This window comes from Carcharodon carcharias, chromosome 9, assembly GCF_017639515.1.
Source record: "Carcharodon carcharias isolate sCarCar2 chromosome 9, sCarCar2.pri, whole genome shotgun sequence".
Classification (NCBI taxonomy): Eukaryota; Metazoa; Chordata; class Chondrichthyes; order Lamniformes; family Lamnidae; genus Carcharodon; species Carcharodon carcharias.
The window spans coordinates 146,482,695-146,498,002 of record NC_054475.1 but is presented as its reverse complement, the minus strand read 5'-3'; the positions used below and the strand labels follow the sequence as shown (position 1 = coordinate 146,498,002).

Sequence of the window (15,308 nt, the reverse complement as noted above, 5' to 3'; positions counted from 1 at the left end):
TTGAAAACCATAATTATTTCAAATTAAACAGCAGCCAAAATTACTTTTCCTCGGAGATGGGGCTGAATGAGTTGAAGATATACTCCTGCCTCAGAGATTTCTGTCAATTCAAGCAGTTGAAGCTGCTACCAGAAGTATCGCAAGTACATGGGGTTGATGGGGTAATGAAGGAGCCTGAATTGCCATGCATATACTAACGATAACATGGGATTTTTTTTTTGCTATTTCCTAAGTCGTCAGACTAGAAATATATTGGAGATTTAACATTCCATTTATCTGGTAAATCAGAAAAATTATCAACATTTCCTAAAATTTTAAAATCCCTAACATCCACAGACTCACCAGCTGACTATGGATTTCAAAATGTTATATAACCTACTGATTGGGTGGGCAATGAACGGCTCCTAGCAAAATGCAAACAAGGCTAACTATTCTCATTTGAAAGCAGTTAACAGGATTCAAACAACAATTTTAACAGGCTTCACTTTCTTCCTGAAAAGGAACATCGAGTCCATGAACAATATGCATTGGATCATAAAAAGTTTTCTTATACCAAAATATATTCCAAATAAGGGATTTATATGAATGTGTTTCCATGTTTTAAGGAGGTGGCCGGCGGTGGGTGGGGGGGGGGGGCGGAGTTCAAAACAGGAAAGAAAACTGCAGTTCTTCCTCCTGTACACCACCAGCTCCACGACAACAAAGAGTTTTTTTTCTTTTATCAAATTCCAAACTAGCCTGCAAGTTACAACAGTCAAATTATATCACAGGCTAATGAAATAATGGGAACACTCGATATCCACAAATTGAGCACAGTAAAGCAAAATGTTCTTTTCACATTGTGCCACTGATGAAAAGTCCCAAGTAGCCACTGGCAGGTCGGAAGGGGGGTGGGGCAGAAATCAGATCATGGTTTTGAAACGCTGAATGATAATAATCCTAATTCAGCAGGTTAACAACTTCCAGTGTCCAAATAAAGGTGCAATCAGTGACATTAAAATAAAATCAGGGCACATCAGCTGAAAATGACAGGATTAGTCATAGACAGCCCAGAGAAATATGTGAGGAAGTGCAAAACCTGTAAAGGACATCTGTTCCACACAAGTGCCTTAGCCAGCTTGGGCGGCCCTGTTGTCACAGTAACAGCAACATCTAACCCATTCGCTGCATTCAAATCCGACTGGGACCAGTCTTTCATGAAATCCTCCCTCCATTAGTAAAGTCAACTGTTACCGAAACAAAGGGATTGTTAATCTAGATTCTAAAGTGAGACAGAAGACATTGAAGAAAATGTTCTCAATCGCAGGCTCTGACATTAGGGTGGACATTGTGAAAGAGTAGTGGAAATAGGGCATTCTAAACTTTTGAGTGCCCAATCGAAACTGTTCAAGCTATGTGAATGTTCAATTAAGTTCTGTTTGACAGGTGTATGCACACCAAGATAGGCAACAAAGCCGCACTCAGGAACAACTTCTGTGTTGCAAGACAGAGATTTTTCAGGAATTAATTGTATCAGCCCTGCTCCAAAGACATCCTTCTAACTAGATCAAGCTGAAGAAAACTAGTTGCTAATTATTACAAGAGCTGCTTTTCCACGAGAGATTTTTTAGAAGTTTGATTCACAATAACACATCATACAAGATGACTGATGTGGCAAGGGAGGGTAGTCTTCAAGGAGGCAGCTGTTTTGTGGGGCTTCCTTCTACAGATCATGCATTTCACTTTGTGTCAAAAGAATTTGTGCCATGTCGTCCAACCCGGACCTCCCTTTCCAATTTTCTTCCCTCTCAACAAAGCCAACTCATGCTTCCAATGAAGTCATCAGCTCATTGGTACCTCTTCTTCACGTGAGCTTACAACGAGAGCTTGAACAAGCTTTTTACCAAGGAGGGCATCAGATGTGAATCCAATGACACCCACACTCTCAGAAGTCACTGGATAGCCATCAAGAATGGAGAAACTGTAATAATGTTGTTGTCCCTTGCCCAAGGGAGGCCAAACCAACTGTACGGCTTCAAGCAAGGTCAACTACTTCAGCAGAGACAGGGAGAGGAACCTGGCACTCTCGGCTCTGTCAGCCTCAGTGGCACACCAGGTAATGTGTGGGCCACCAGGAAAACCATCTCATTATTTGTTGAACTGCAGGTCAATCCAGTCTTTATTAAATGTTCCTAACGGCTTTTTGAGAATGCTTTCGAAATTTTGTTCAGTTCTTGGAACAGATAAGTTTGTTGGATAGGCTGGACATAACATCAGCTTGCTAGCCACAATCAGGCAGTTTTTTAAACAAGGAAAGAGTTGTTTACATTTTTGAGAGGAGAAAGTTAGATAGAATTGATCATTTTTGTGAGATGCATGTTCTGTGGAAGGAAACAACACAAAAGAAAGCGGTTTCCTTGAAGCCTACCCTCTCTTGCACATAAGAACATAAGAAATAGGATCAGAAGTAGACCATTTGGCCCCTTGAGCCTGCTCCACCATTCAATAAGATCATGGCTGATCTTCTAGTGTTTCGATTTCCACATTCCCATCTAACCCCAATAACCTTTGATTCCCTTGCCTAACAAGGGAATCTACCTCTGCCTTAAAAATATTCAATGCTCCACCACCTCCTGAGGCAGAGGGTTCCAAAGTTGCACAACCCTCAGAAAAAATTTCTCCTCATCTCTGTCCTAAAAGGAAGACCCCTAATTTTAAAACAGTGCCCCCTAGTTCTGGGCTCACCCACAAGAGGAAAGATCCTTTCGATGTCCATCTCGTCAAGGCCGTTCAGGATCTCGTATACTTCAATCAAATCACCTCTCACTCTTCTAAATTCCAGTGGAAACAAGCCCAGTCTATCCAATCTTTCCTCATAAGACAACCTACTCATTCCAGGTATCAATCTCCTTTGAACCGCCTCCAGTGCATTTACATTCTTCCTTAAATAAGGAGACCAAAACTGCACACAGTATGTGCACAGAGTGGTGCAGTCTCACCAATGCCCTGTATAACTGAAGTATAACATCCTTACTTTTATGTTCAATCCCTCTTGTAATAAAGGATAGCATTCCATTAGCCTTTTTAATTACTTGCTGTATCTGCATACTAACTTTTTGTGACTCATGTACTAGAACACCTAGATTCCCTCTGCACCTCAGAATTATGCAGCCATTCTCCATTTTAAGTAGTCCTCTGCTTTGTTGTTCTTCCTATCAGTGAACAACTTCCCACATTAAACTCCATTTGCCAGATCTTTGCCCACTCACTCAACCGATCTATATCCATCTGCAACCTTATGTCCTCTTCACAACATACTTTCCTACCTATCAGCCATCTTGTATGATGAGTTATCAGACTTTTAATAAATCTCTCATGTGGAAAAGCAGCTGTTAGTAATAATTAGCAAGTGGTCTTTCTTCAGCTTGACCTAGTTAGAAGGATGTCTCTGGGGCAGGACTGATCCAATTAGTTCCTGAAAAATCTCTGTTTTGCAGCATTAACTCTTGAGTACATGTCCATGATTCTCGAATTCTAGTCATGAGAGCAGATAATTTGCCAATGCTGTTCTGAAATGGGATCTCCATCAGGTGGAAGAGACAGGGGAGTGGGGGCATAATGGTTTAGTCACTGGACTAGTAATCCAGCAACCCAGGATAACACTCTGGGGGAATACAGGTTCGAACCCCACCACTGCAGATGGTGAAATTTGAATTCAATTAAAAAAAATTTGGAATTAAAAGTCTAATGATGACCATGAAACCATTGTCAATTGTCATAAAAACCCATCTGGTTCACTAATGTCCTTTAGGGAAGGAAATCTGCCATCCCTTACCTGGTCTTGCCTTCATGGGACTCCAGACCCACAGCAATGCGGTTGACTCTGAAATAGCCTAGCAAGCCACTCAATAAACGCTGGCCTAGCCAGGGACACCCCCATCCCATGGACGAATAAAAAAGAACAACATCCTCGCTGAAATTGTCCCTCACCAGGAAGAAAGAGAGCACAAGACTGGGATTTCTCAAATCCACATGTTGCCACTCCTTGACAGAGATTGCTAAAGCTTCAACGCCACTTTTTTTCTTGTGAGCATTCAACTAAAATCCATAGTAACCTCAGCTGATTCATAAGATGAGTAACTTAAAAGCAAAACAAAGTACAAGTATCATGCACAGAACATATCTCAGCTCACTGCAGGGAGCGCACAGGAGCAACCAGAACATCTTTGCTGTTCCACCAAGCCAAACTAATCCTTTTTTCAGTTTAAAAAACATGGCCTTAACCAAATCCTATATAATTAGTTTCATATTTCACCAAACTGATGACAGTCACAACCTTTTGGTTTCCGAATGAGTCAGAAGGTTGTAGGTTCACGTCCCACTCAGAGACTTGAGCATAAAATCTATACTTGTGTAAAACCTACCACATCTCTAACTATTTCTAGTTTTTACCAGGGGTTACAGGCCTCACAGATGCTGCATGACCTGATTTTTTTCCAGCTTCTTGTTTTTACGTCATTACCATTGTTGTTCGGAGGATGGGTTCATATTCACTAAATAAGTTTGTTAGTGTTTAAACATATAAATGTTTTTCACAGTCGTCACTGGCTATAATGTTATGAAATAATTTCTCAATTGTGTGCACACAGACACACTCTTATTAGGTCTTTCCCATGAAAAGAGCTTGAATTGTGCTGGACTGGAGCATACATTTGCAAATAGTGGATTTTGCCTTGAATGCCAACCCTAAACTCTATGGCTGACAGATTGGAGGTTAAACTAGCCTTGAACAGTTGAACTTTTGTTTCAGTATCAGCTGTCCTTGATACTCAAGCATGCCAGAAATTTAAAAAGCACCAATAACCGAATCATTTTAACATCCTCAAATGTATTGCTTTGCAATGGGAATGACAAAAGCCCATGAAATATCATTTAGATATACTGCAAGGACTCAGTTGTTCAGTTAACAGGAGATGCCATGCAGCCAGTCCTGTTCTTCCCAGCTATGGAAAACTATGATGCACTGGTGGAGAATATGTATAAAGCTCTGAAACAAGATAATGCTCATTTGACAAGCATAGATTTCTGCTCCTTTGCAAGAACTTGCACGTATGTGAATATTACAAGTAAAATCCCTCTATTAAAAGCAGCATAGCAGCCCCAAGGAGAGTATGTTGCATCGTAGTTCTCTCTTTAATTATTCTTTCATGGGGCATGGACATTGCTGGCTAGGCCAGCATTTGCTGCCCATCCCCAAGTGCCCTCAAGGTAGTGGTGGTGAGCACCTTCTTGAACTGCTGCAGTCCTGGTGTAGGTACACCCACAGTGCTATTAAAAAGGGAATTCCATGACTTTGACCCAGCAACAGTTCAGAAGGCATTGTTTCACAACCCCTGCCCTACCCCTCACATTACAGATTGTCTACAGCTTTCTTGGGGAGGAGTATCAATTCAGATGGAGGAGGGCTGCTCAAAGTTAAAAAGCCTTCAAGTAGAACATTAACAGGATTATTAAACAATTCGTGATGGTACAAAAGCTTCTAAAATGGTGCACGGCATGCTTGGGAAAAAGGGGGGTGGGGGCAAGAATAAACATTTCCACATGCACAGAACCTCACACAAGTTTTGGATACATTAATGACTTGTAAATAAATTCATGCTGTAGCACGTAATGTCAAAGTAATGAAATACCAATGTTTGTAGGTTGTTAGTATACTCACTCATTTACTCAAGTGGCATTAATCTTTGGTTCATTTGCCTAGCACGCGACTATAATCAGTAGTGATGAGTGACTCACCTCAAGTCACATAGTTCAGGTTTACTCAACCATCCCTATGCATATCAGGGACAAATCAGGTTCAAGCCAATGCACAACAATAACTGGCACGTGGACCAAAGCTCAACCCATTCAAAACAAACCAAGAGTGAACAAATCAAATAAAAAAAGAAGCAAGAATGACAACTACCTATCATCGTACTAACTTTAAATTGGTGCAGTGTAGCCAAAAAGCTAACCGAGGGGCAGAAAGTCCACTTACATTCATTAAATGACTGATTAGACAGTGGTATCATAAATGGGAGTTTGAATATTCCACAAGACCATCATCATAAAATGAGAAAAGTCCTACTGCAAGTACAAAACTCAATAACGCATTATTCCAACCAGCCAGCGTATCAGGATGACGTTTGTTAAAATGACAAAAAAAAGTCTTTACAAGCTGAATAAATCAGTCACAAAATTTTTGGTATCCTATTTACTGCAAAGCTTGTGATAATTTTCAAATGATGAATACTGTAATTCTACAAGGGCAATTCTAAGGTACCGATGGTTTGGGATCTAATTGCAACTTTAACTCTTTCACAGTGAAAATGAAAAACTTGAGCAGCAAGAGCCGCACTGCTGAAAACCAAAATGGCGATGAGAGACTCATCAGGGGCAACTCAAAGCTGTGCTGAACGGAAGCAGGACAAATAGAACAAGAGCTAGATCATCACACATGTAATAAAAGAGCGTGCAATTTGGGGGATTGGATTTTACTAAGCATTCTACATAACCCTCCTTTGGTTAAGCACCCCAAATGACGTGATTCATATGAATCAAGAAGAAACTTGGGTGAAGTCAGCTCCATTAAGGTCCTACTAATTGCCTCCTAACTCCTGGGATTGAAAACTCACGTTCGTGCAACGCCTTTAATGCAGAAAAAACATTCCCAGCTGCTAAACAGGGGGTATTAAAGAAATGGGCAACAAGCTTTGGTTAAAATGGATATCAGATAAGGTTACCAAAATCTTGTTCAAAAGATTGTAAAGAGAGGCTGAAAGGATGAATGGGAGGCAGGGACATTAAGGCAGGAAATTCATATATGTATGAGGTCTATATAGCTGATGACACAATCAAAAACAGAGGGGTGAAAGCAAAGAAGGAAATTATACAGGAAACCAGAAGCAGAGGAATGGAGAGTTTGGGCTGGGGAGGGGGAAATTAGGCCTGAAGGAAGTTAGAGATAGGAGCAGCATTAAATACTAGGATGAGATTATGAAATTTGAGGTGGTGATGAAACAAAAGGCAGTGAGGCCAGGGTAATGAATAAGCAGCTCTTGGTATAGGATATGATATGGGCAGCAGGGTTTTGGAAGATCTGAAGATTACATGGGGTGGAGAATGGGAGGCCAGCCAAAGACTAGCGGATACAAAGGCATAAGTGAGGCTTTCATCAATACTTGCGCTTAAGTATTACATAGAATATACAGAACAGAGCAGACCATTCAGCCTAACTGGTCTCACCCATGTTTATGTCCAGGTGAGGTTCCTCCCACCCGACTTCATCTAACTCGATCAGCATATCTTTCTAATTCTTTCTCTCTCATGTGTTTAATATCAGTTAGCATGAACAACAGGAAGGGAAGTTGACTGATTGACACTAGGAATACAGACTGGGAAACAAGAAGCAGGCCCCTTGGGCAAAATAAGCTCCAAGAGGACAAGAAGAGAAAGCACAGAATGGTGTGGGCCAAGAGCCAGGGTTAGGGCAGTGACTTGCTGGCCAGTGGGGAGGTTGGGGTAACAGAGGCAACTGAACAGTTAGCCTCGGTAAAGAAGCTCATGAGCTCCTCATGCTGGTGCGAGTGGAGTCGGCAGGGGAAACGGTTTGAAGGGTATGATTCGTTCAAGGCGGGAGGTCCTGTGGCGCAGTGACAGGGACCCTACCTCTGAGTCAGAAGCTCCAGGTTCAAGACCCACTTCAGGGCTCAATGGCTATGGAAGATATGGTCATAATGTGGCCAAACAGGCTGATTATCAGCCTGTAAATCCTTCCAATATGCCTGATGACAGACAGTAAGAGCGGGAGCATTTCCTGGTCAGCAACACTGCAAACCACTGCAGTACTTTGCCAAGCAGAATCATGGACCAATCCAATGGAAGTCCACAGTCGCCAACACATGGTAGGGCATGGTACAAGGTGGTGGTGGCTGGTGCAAGAACTGAAACTGGATTTCTTTCCTCTCCAGGTTGAACCCCAGAGTGGTGGGAAGCCTTGACAGAAAACAACAAAATTGCACTTGTACATTAACATTTTGTTTGTGTCTCTTGGAACTTGAGGGACCAAAGCTGGGGATCGTACTAGGGGGAGCAGCAAAGGTCAGATGGGTTTTATTGGGACCAAGACATCAAAGACAGAGGTGAGCAAATGGTTGAGGAGACTGAAAGCTACACCTGTCATGTGGAATGCCAAAGGCTAGGCAGCTTGGAGTCCTGATGCACGTTGGAAAAGGTGTGTGTGAATGTTGGGCAAGGACAACACTGCACTCCGCAACAATGCCTCCCCAGAATTAAATTTCCTACCAATACAGTGTTGGCTTACACCCAAAAATGGGATTTGCATGAAGTAGCAGAGTATGGGCAGCACTTGTGGACCCATGTCCTGCGACTGAATCATCACTTTCAGTAAAATTGCAAAGGGTAAAAAGTTATAGTTGAATCTTGAAGCCGAGGCAAAGATCCCTAAGCTCGAGCTCCAAACTTGCTGATTAGTTAGCTTGGATTCATTTGGGTTACTGTTCAGATTGCAACTTAAATATCATGGAGAACATATCTGCATCTGGGCCACAGATGTCCAAAAAAATTAAACTCGAGTAAATACAAACAATCAACTTTACAAAGGCTGATTGCAAGGTGTTGTCTCAACTGTTCAACTATTATTCTCAGTCTATATCATTAGAGAAATAATCACAGAAATAATATCTAGAAATTGTAACACAGGCTGTTCAACCCAACCATTAGTACTTACCCTCCAAATGAGTAAATTGTAATGTTTACCCAGCCTATTCCTCCCATATCCTTATAACCTCTTTTCTTTCATCCAATCTTGAATGTCAACAACCACTAAACATGGAAGCAAATTTCACACCCTTGCAATTCCAGGCAAAGACAGTTCTCCTGCCTTTGATTCTAAATTTCACTTGACCTCATATTAATGGCTCTTGTTCTTTCTTCCTCAACTACTGAAAATAGACATCTGTCTACTTTGTATCACGCTTTGATAATTTTTTCAACATATCTATTGCACTATACCAACCTTCTTTTTTCATTGGAGGAATGATCTAATTTTTCAAGTTTTCCTTCGTGCCACACAATGCACGAACAATAACTTCTGCATTAAGATGCTCCTTCAAAGCTCTAACCGCCTGTTGTATTGTCATTTTCTTTGGCTCTGTCAATGTTTGTCTGATTATGCTCTTGTGATACACCTCGGGGTGATTTACTATGCAAAAGGCACTGCACAAATGCCTAGTTGTTACTGTTGTTACTTCTGCCCTCTCTAAATTGTTTCCTCCAGCGATTGAGTCAGGAACGTGAGTCAGGAATGAGAAATCATGGGTTTAAAACAATTGACAAAAAACCTTCAGGAAACAGCAAGGAATTATTTTTTTCACACACAGGACTGTTAAGACCTGGACTTCACAACCTAAAGGAGTGAAGGAAGCAGATTCCACCAGGAAATTTCCAGCCATTGGACATGTACTTGATCAGTGAGAATGGTAATTAGAAATTCTACCTGTCTATAGTGCATATTAAACTTATGTAAAGAACATCTTGGAACTATGTACAGCAGCTCGAATGGTGTTATTTCAGTCAACAACTTATACATATACATTATAAAGCGTCTTTAATGTAGTAAAATGTCTCAAGGCACTTCACAGGAATGTTGTGTAATAAAGTCTGACATCAAGCAACATAAGGAGATATTGGAGCAGATATACAAAAGTTGGTTGAAAAGGTAGGTTTTATGAAGCACCTTAGAGGAGGGTGGAGAGGCACAGAGACTTAGAGTGGGAATTCCAGAGTTTAAGGTCTCAGTGATGCTCAAGAGGCCAGAATTAGAGGGACACATATCTCAGAGGGCTGTAGGGCTGGAAGAGATTACAGAGATAGGGAAGAGTGAGACCATGGAGGGATTGGAAACCAAGAAAGAGAATTTAAAAATAAAACAAATGAAGCATTGTTTAACTGGATGCCAATGTAGATTAGGGCACAAGGGTGATGTATGAATGGGACTTGGTGCAAGTTACAACACGGGCAGCAGAGATTTTGGATGACTTCAAGTTTAGGGAGGGTGGAATGTGTAAGGCCAGCCAGGAGCACTTGCAATAACCAAGGCTGGAATAAAAAAGATATGGATGAGAGTTTCAGTGGCAAATGAGCTGAGGCAGGGACAGAGTTGGGCAATGGTTCAGAGGTGAAAATTGGCAGTCTTAGTGAGGCTGTCTGAAGCCACATCTTGGGGTCAAACATGACAGCAGCGCTGGTAAGGGTCTGACAGCCTCAGACAGTTGTCAGGGAGTGGGGTGGAGTCGGTGGTGAGGAAGCCAATGGCTCCAGTCTTCTCAATATTTAATTAGAGGAAATTTCTGCTCATCCAGTTCTGGATGTCAGATAAGCAGGTCTGGCAGCATCTGCGGAGAGGAACACAGTTAACGTTTCGAGTCCATATGATTCTTCAACAGAATTCTTAGATGCTGTTGCTGAGGGGCAGCATGTAGATGAGGAGATGGTGGTCAAGGGTAGATTTTTGGGGAACACCAGAAGTAACAGTGCAGGAGTGGGCAGGCTCCAATTAATATATTCACACTAATTTGCACCGTTATCAGGAAGGAAAAGCTAGGTTGTACGACTAAAATGGACAGGCAGCTCTATCAAAGAGCCAACACAGCCACACCTGGCCAAATGCTTTCTTCTGTGCTCCATAATCTTATGATACAAAAGGCTAATATTGTTTTTTACTAAAATCTATACAGCATCATCATTACCTCCTGATAAACCTAAGTTTCATTAGATGTTTTCTTAAACAGCCTTATCACTCTGATTCGAAGGAACAATCAGAAAAATCCAGTATTCCCACTGCTCTCTGAATAACCATCCTGGATAGTGAAAAAAAAATTACAGTACAAGAACAGGCAGAAGTAAAGGGTAAATTGAAAACAGTGGAGCAGGTGTGAAGAGGCGGATAAGGAAAAGAAGCGTTCATTTACCCTCTTCAATTTAAAGTGGATTTTAATTTAAACCATCTCCCAACTCGAAAAACTAAGGGGAAGAGGGAAACAATGAACACTTCTCAAAAAGGAGAAATAACGTGCTCGATCATCAGCCGATGACTTCAATGCGAGAATAAAATCTGCAGCAGCAGCAGCCAAAAGCTGGCCACGTAAATGGATTTAAAGCCTTCAGTAAATGCGGCCAGGAATCTGCCAGGAGTTCAGAAGGAAATTACACAGGTTGTACATTACCTGGCTGTATCCAGCTGCGGGCGGAGTGTATCAGGGTTCCAATTTGGAACGTGGCGCTGGATTTCACCTCAGCAACGTCCCTTCCGCATTGAGCTGCTGCTCACTCACTGTCTGCAAAATGTACAACCAGAGGTTTACTGTCTGACCAGAAACGCAAGGATCGGACTCATCTCATGCAGATCTGGCGAGATATGACGAGCACTTAATACGCAATGATACCCCATCATCTCTCTTTTCAAACTTGACCAGCTTTTTAACACCCATTATATGTAATATACTATAACATATATATTTTAATAATGGAGGCTTAAAAGGTTATTTTCACATTTTATGCTCCAAAACGAAAGACCCTGAGCCTCCATAGGAGAAACTCATTACCCCAAGTGACTCCTCATAACCTGTGCTGTTCTAGGCTATTAAATATTCTCACTAACATTTCCAGCGTTTTTTTTTAAATGAAATAGAGGATAAAAATTTGATGAATTAAAGTTTTCCAAGATGGAAAGATGCTGATGAGCCGGCTTACCTCAATTCTCTCCTCTCCTCGCCACAGGCTGTTTCAGAAATGAAACACTAACGACAGCGTGTCAATGACCGGCAGTAACCTCTCCCCTCCAGAGGGGGGAAACCCCGGAAACACGCGGCTTACGTAAACTGATTCGATTCTCAGCAGCCAATGGTGGCGTAGCTCATCTGAGCCCCGCCCTCCTCCATACCCCGCCCTGGCTCTGCCGGAACTGCAGTGTCCGGCTCTCTGAGCAATGCAGCTACGCCAAGTTGTGGTCATGGAGTTAGTCACAGGGAGAAAGAGCACGTCGCTGAGTTTGGTTTGTAAATGTATTTTTTTTTTGTGGATGAAACTCACTGATCAGAAAGAAGTGTATCCCACTGTATTTAAATGGAGTCTGTAATAATCAGTGTCAATCTTCCCTTCTACAATTTCCAAACATATAATCATTGAATGGCACAAAGGAGGCCATTTGGCCCTTCGTCTCCATGCCAGCTCACTGCAAGAGTAACTTGCCTAGTCCCACTCCCCTACCCTTTCCCTGTAGCCCTGCAATTTTTTTTCTCTTCAAATAATTATCCCATTCCTTTTGGAAGGCCACCATTGAATCTACCTCTGCCACACACTCAGATGGTGCATTCCAGATATGAACCACTCGCTGCATAAAAACGTTTTTCACCACATCACAGTTGCTTCTTTTGCCTTGTCCTTGGCTTCATTTTATTCTATGTCTTATGCGATGGCTTAACGAGAAATTTTTTCTCTTCCTTTTAGGTGTTAAAGAACGCAAGCTGTAGCTCTGAAGAAGGGTATACGGACTCAAAACGTTAACTCTGTTTCTCCCTCCGCAGATGCTGTCAGACCTGTTGAGTTTCCCCAACATTTTCTGCTTTTATTTCAGATTTCCAGCATCCACAGCATTTTGCTTTACACTCAGTTTCTGACCTTATTACAGCCTTGGTTCAATCATGGGCAAAAGAGCTGAACTCCCAAGATGGGGTGAGAGTGACTGCCTTTGACATCAAGGCAACATTTGATTGATTGTAGCATCAAGGAACCCTAGCAAAACTGGAGTCAATGGGAATCGGGGAAAACTCTCCGCTGGATGGAGTCATACCTAGCACAAAGGAAGATGATTGTGGTTGTTGGAGGTCAATCATCTCAGTTCCAGGAGTTCTTCAAGGTAGTGTCCTAAGCTTAACCATCTTCATTCACCTGCTTCATCAATTACCTTCCTTCCATCAAAAGATCAGAAGTGGGGATGTTCACTGAAGACTACCAATGTTCAGCACCATTTGCGATTCCTCAGATACGGAAGCAGTCTATGTCCAAATGCAACAAGACCTGGATAATATCCAGGCTTGGGGTAACAAGTGGCAAGTAACATTCTCACCACACAAGTGCCAGGCAATGACCATCTCCAACAAGAGAGAATCTAACCATTGTCCCTTGACATTCAATGGCATTACCATCACTGAATCCCCATTAACAACATCCTGGGGTTTACCATTGACCAGAATCTGAACTGGACTAGCCATATAAATACTGTGGCTATAACAGCAGGTCAGAGACTAGGAATCCTGTGGCGAGTAACTCACCCCCTGACTTCCCAAAGCCTGTCCACCATCTACAAGGCGCAAGTCAGGAGTGTGATGGAATTCTCACCATTTGCCTGGATGAGTGTGGTTCCAACAACACTCAAAAAGCTTGACGCCACCCAGGACAAAGCAGCCCGCTTGATTGGTACCCCTTCCACAAACATTCATGCACTCCACCACTGACGAACAGTGGCAGCAGTGTGTACCATCTACAAGATGCACTACAGGAACTCACGAAAGCCCCTTTAGGCAGCACCTTCCAACCCACATCCGCTACCATCTAGAAGGACAGCAGATACAAGGGAACGCCACCATCTGGAAGTTGCCCTCCCAATCACTCACCATCCTGAATCAACACACATACATACAGATCAGAAATGGGAAGTTAAGAATCCAAATAAAAGTTTTAAAAGATTATTGAATCAACCTTTGGCATCTCTGTTGGGCATAGATGGCAAAACATTGCGGCCGTTAAGTTGGGTGATTCCAGTAGACCTGACTTTGGCAGTTTTTGCAGTAGGTTTGGAGACACTTGGTTCTGTGGGATAGCTGAAGAAGCTGTCCTATTTCTTTTTTGATTGTTCCTTCTGGTGCCTTGTCTCCAGCAACAGAGAGAGAGAGATCGCGCCTGCAACTGCAGGGGTGACGAGCTGGTCTTCTTGTTGCAGTCACACACACAACACACTAACACACACTGCGCTGCTCTGAAGCTAACTTAACATATTTCCCCTCTGTATTCCTGTAGAGGAAAAAAGCCCATGTCTTGCGCCCAGATTCTGTTTTCTTTGATCTCTGACCATTTTACTCATTCTGAGATATGAATCAACAGGATATGATGACTGCTGAGACGTGGTAATCAGTCCACAAACTCAGGATATTTTGCATCTTTTCTATCTCCCCTTTAATTGTCTATGCTTGAAGAAGGCCATGACACCATTCAGGTGCGACATTCCATGTTCTCTCAGGACAGGCCTGTCAGTATAATCCACATAGAAATTTTCCAGAAAGTGGTCACTATACATTATCATCCTTCTTTCGCTCAGTTTCCTTGTTTGTATTGCTTTAAAAGCACGTCTTCCTTAATATGCCTATAAGCAATTCATAGATGTAATTGGCTTTTCACAACACCAAGAATCTCTCCCACTTCTATTGCCTGCTACTGGCATATTTTGGAAGGATTAGCAAATTGGTACTCACCCAGTATGACCACATTATGAACACACTTTCCTTAGCTATCAAGTCTTGGAGTGGGACTTGAACCCCAAGCTCCTGGCTCAGAGACAGGGAGGCTATTACTGCACCACAAGACTGCAGGATAGGGACTTGGGTATTGTAATTGAGCATATGCCTGGATCTAATGTGGTGCTGCCCCATTTAATAACTGGGAAATTCTGATGCGGGGGTGGGGAGAGCTAGTGGGTGAGTCATCTCCCTGTGCCTAATGCTGTGGGTGGGAAGCACTCGGAGCCTATGACAGCTCAAACCAGACCAGCCTCCTCAACAGACACAGGCTCCTGGTATTACCTGAGCCTGAAGGAAACCACATATGATTTAATTTTCCAATTGAACTATTAGCCTGGAACATTCTAGGTTATCTCGAGAATTACAACTATTTAGTTACTTGTAGCCCTAGCAGAGGTCATGCCTGCTGAAAGCACACCATGCATCAACCTTTCAAAGACCCCAAAATATTTGTTGGCATTAAAAGAGGAGATCTGTTCCCTTAACATTTATGGCCCAAGTTTGGCTTGATAGAAAATCATTGAAAAAAAGGAACAAAAGGGAAAATATCCCAAATGCTAAGGGTCTGAAACAAGAAAGGGCAGCTATGACAAGCTGTCTGATGAAAGGTCACGACCTGGAACTTTAACTCTGTAAGTCTCTCCACCAATGCTGCCAGAACTGCTAAGTATTTCTAACCTTTGTGTTTATGTCAGC

General features: G+C 42.3%; 1 protein-coding gene across 8 annotated transcripts in view; it reads right to left on the bottom strand.

Annotated features, from left to right (window-relative positions):
- The window catches only part of acsl4a (acyl-CoA synthetase long chain family member 4a), a 91,876-nt gene extending 80,000 nt beyond the window's left edge, over nucleotides 1-11,876 (bottom strand). For all 8 annotated transcript variants that reach the window (XM_041195047.1, XM_041195051.1, XM_041195054.1 and 5 more), the window contains exons 1-2: nucleotides 11,791-11,876; nucleotides 11,265-11,375 (exon numbers count right to left, since the gene is read on the bottom strand). The gene's annotated coding sequence lies outside the window, so the exon portion shown is untranslated. The remainder of the gene's footprint in view (nucleotides 1-11,264; nucleotides 11,376-11,790) is intronic.
- Between the last annotated feature and the right edge of the window lie 3,432 nt (nucleotides 11,877-15,308).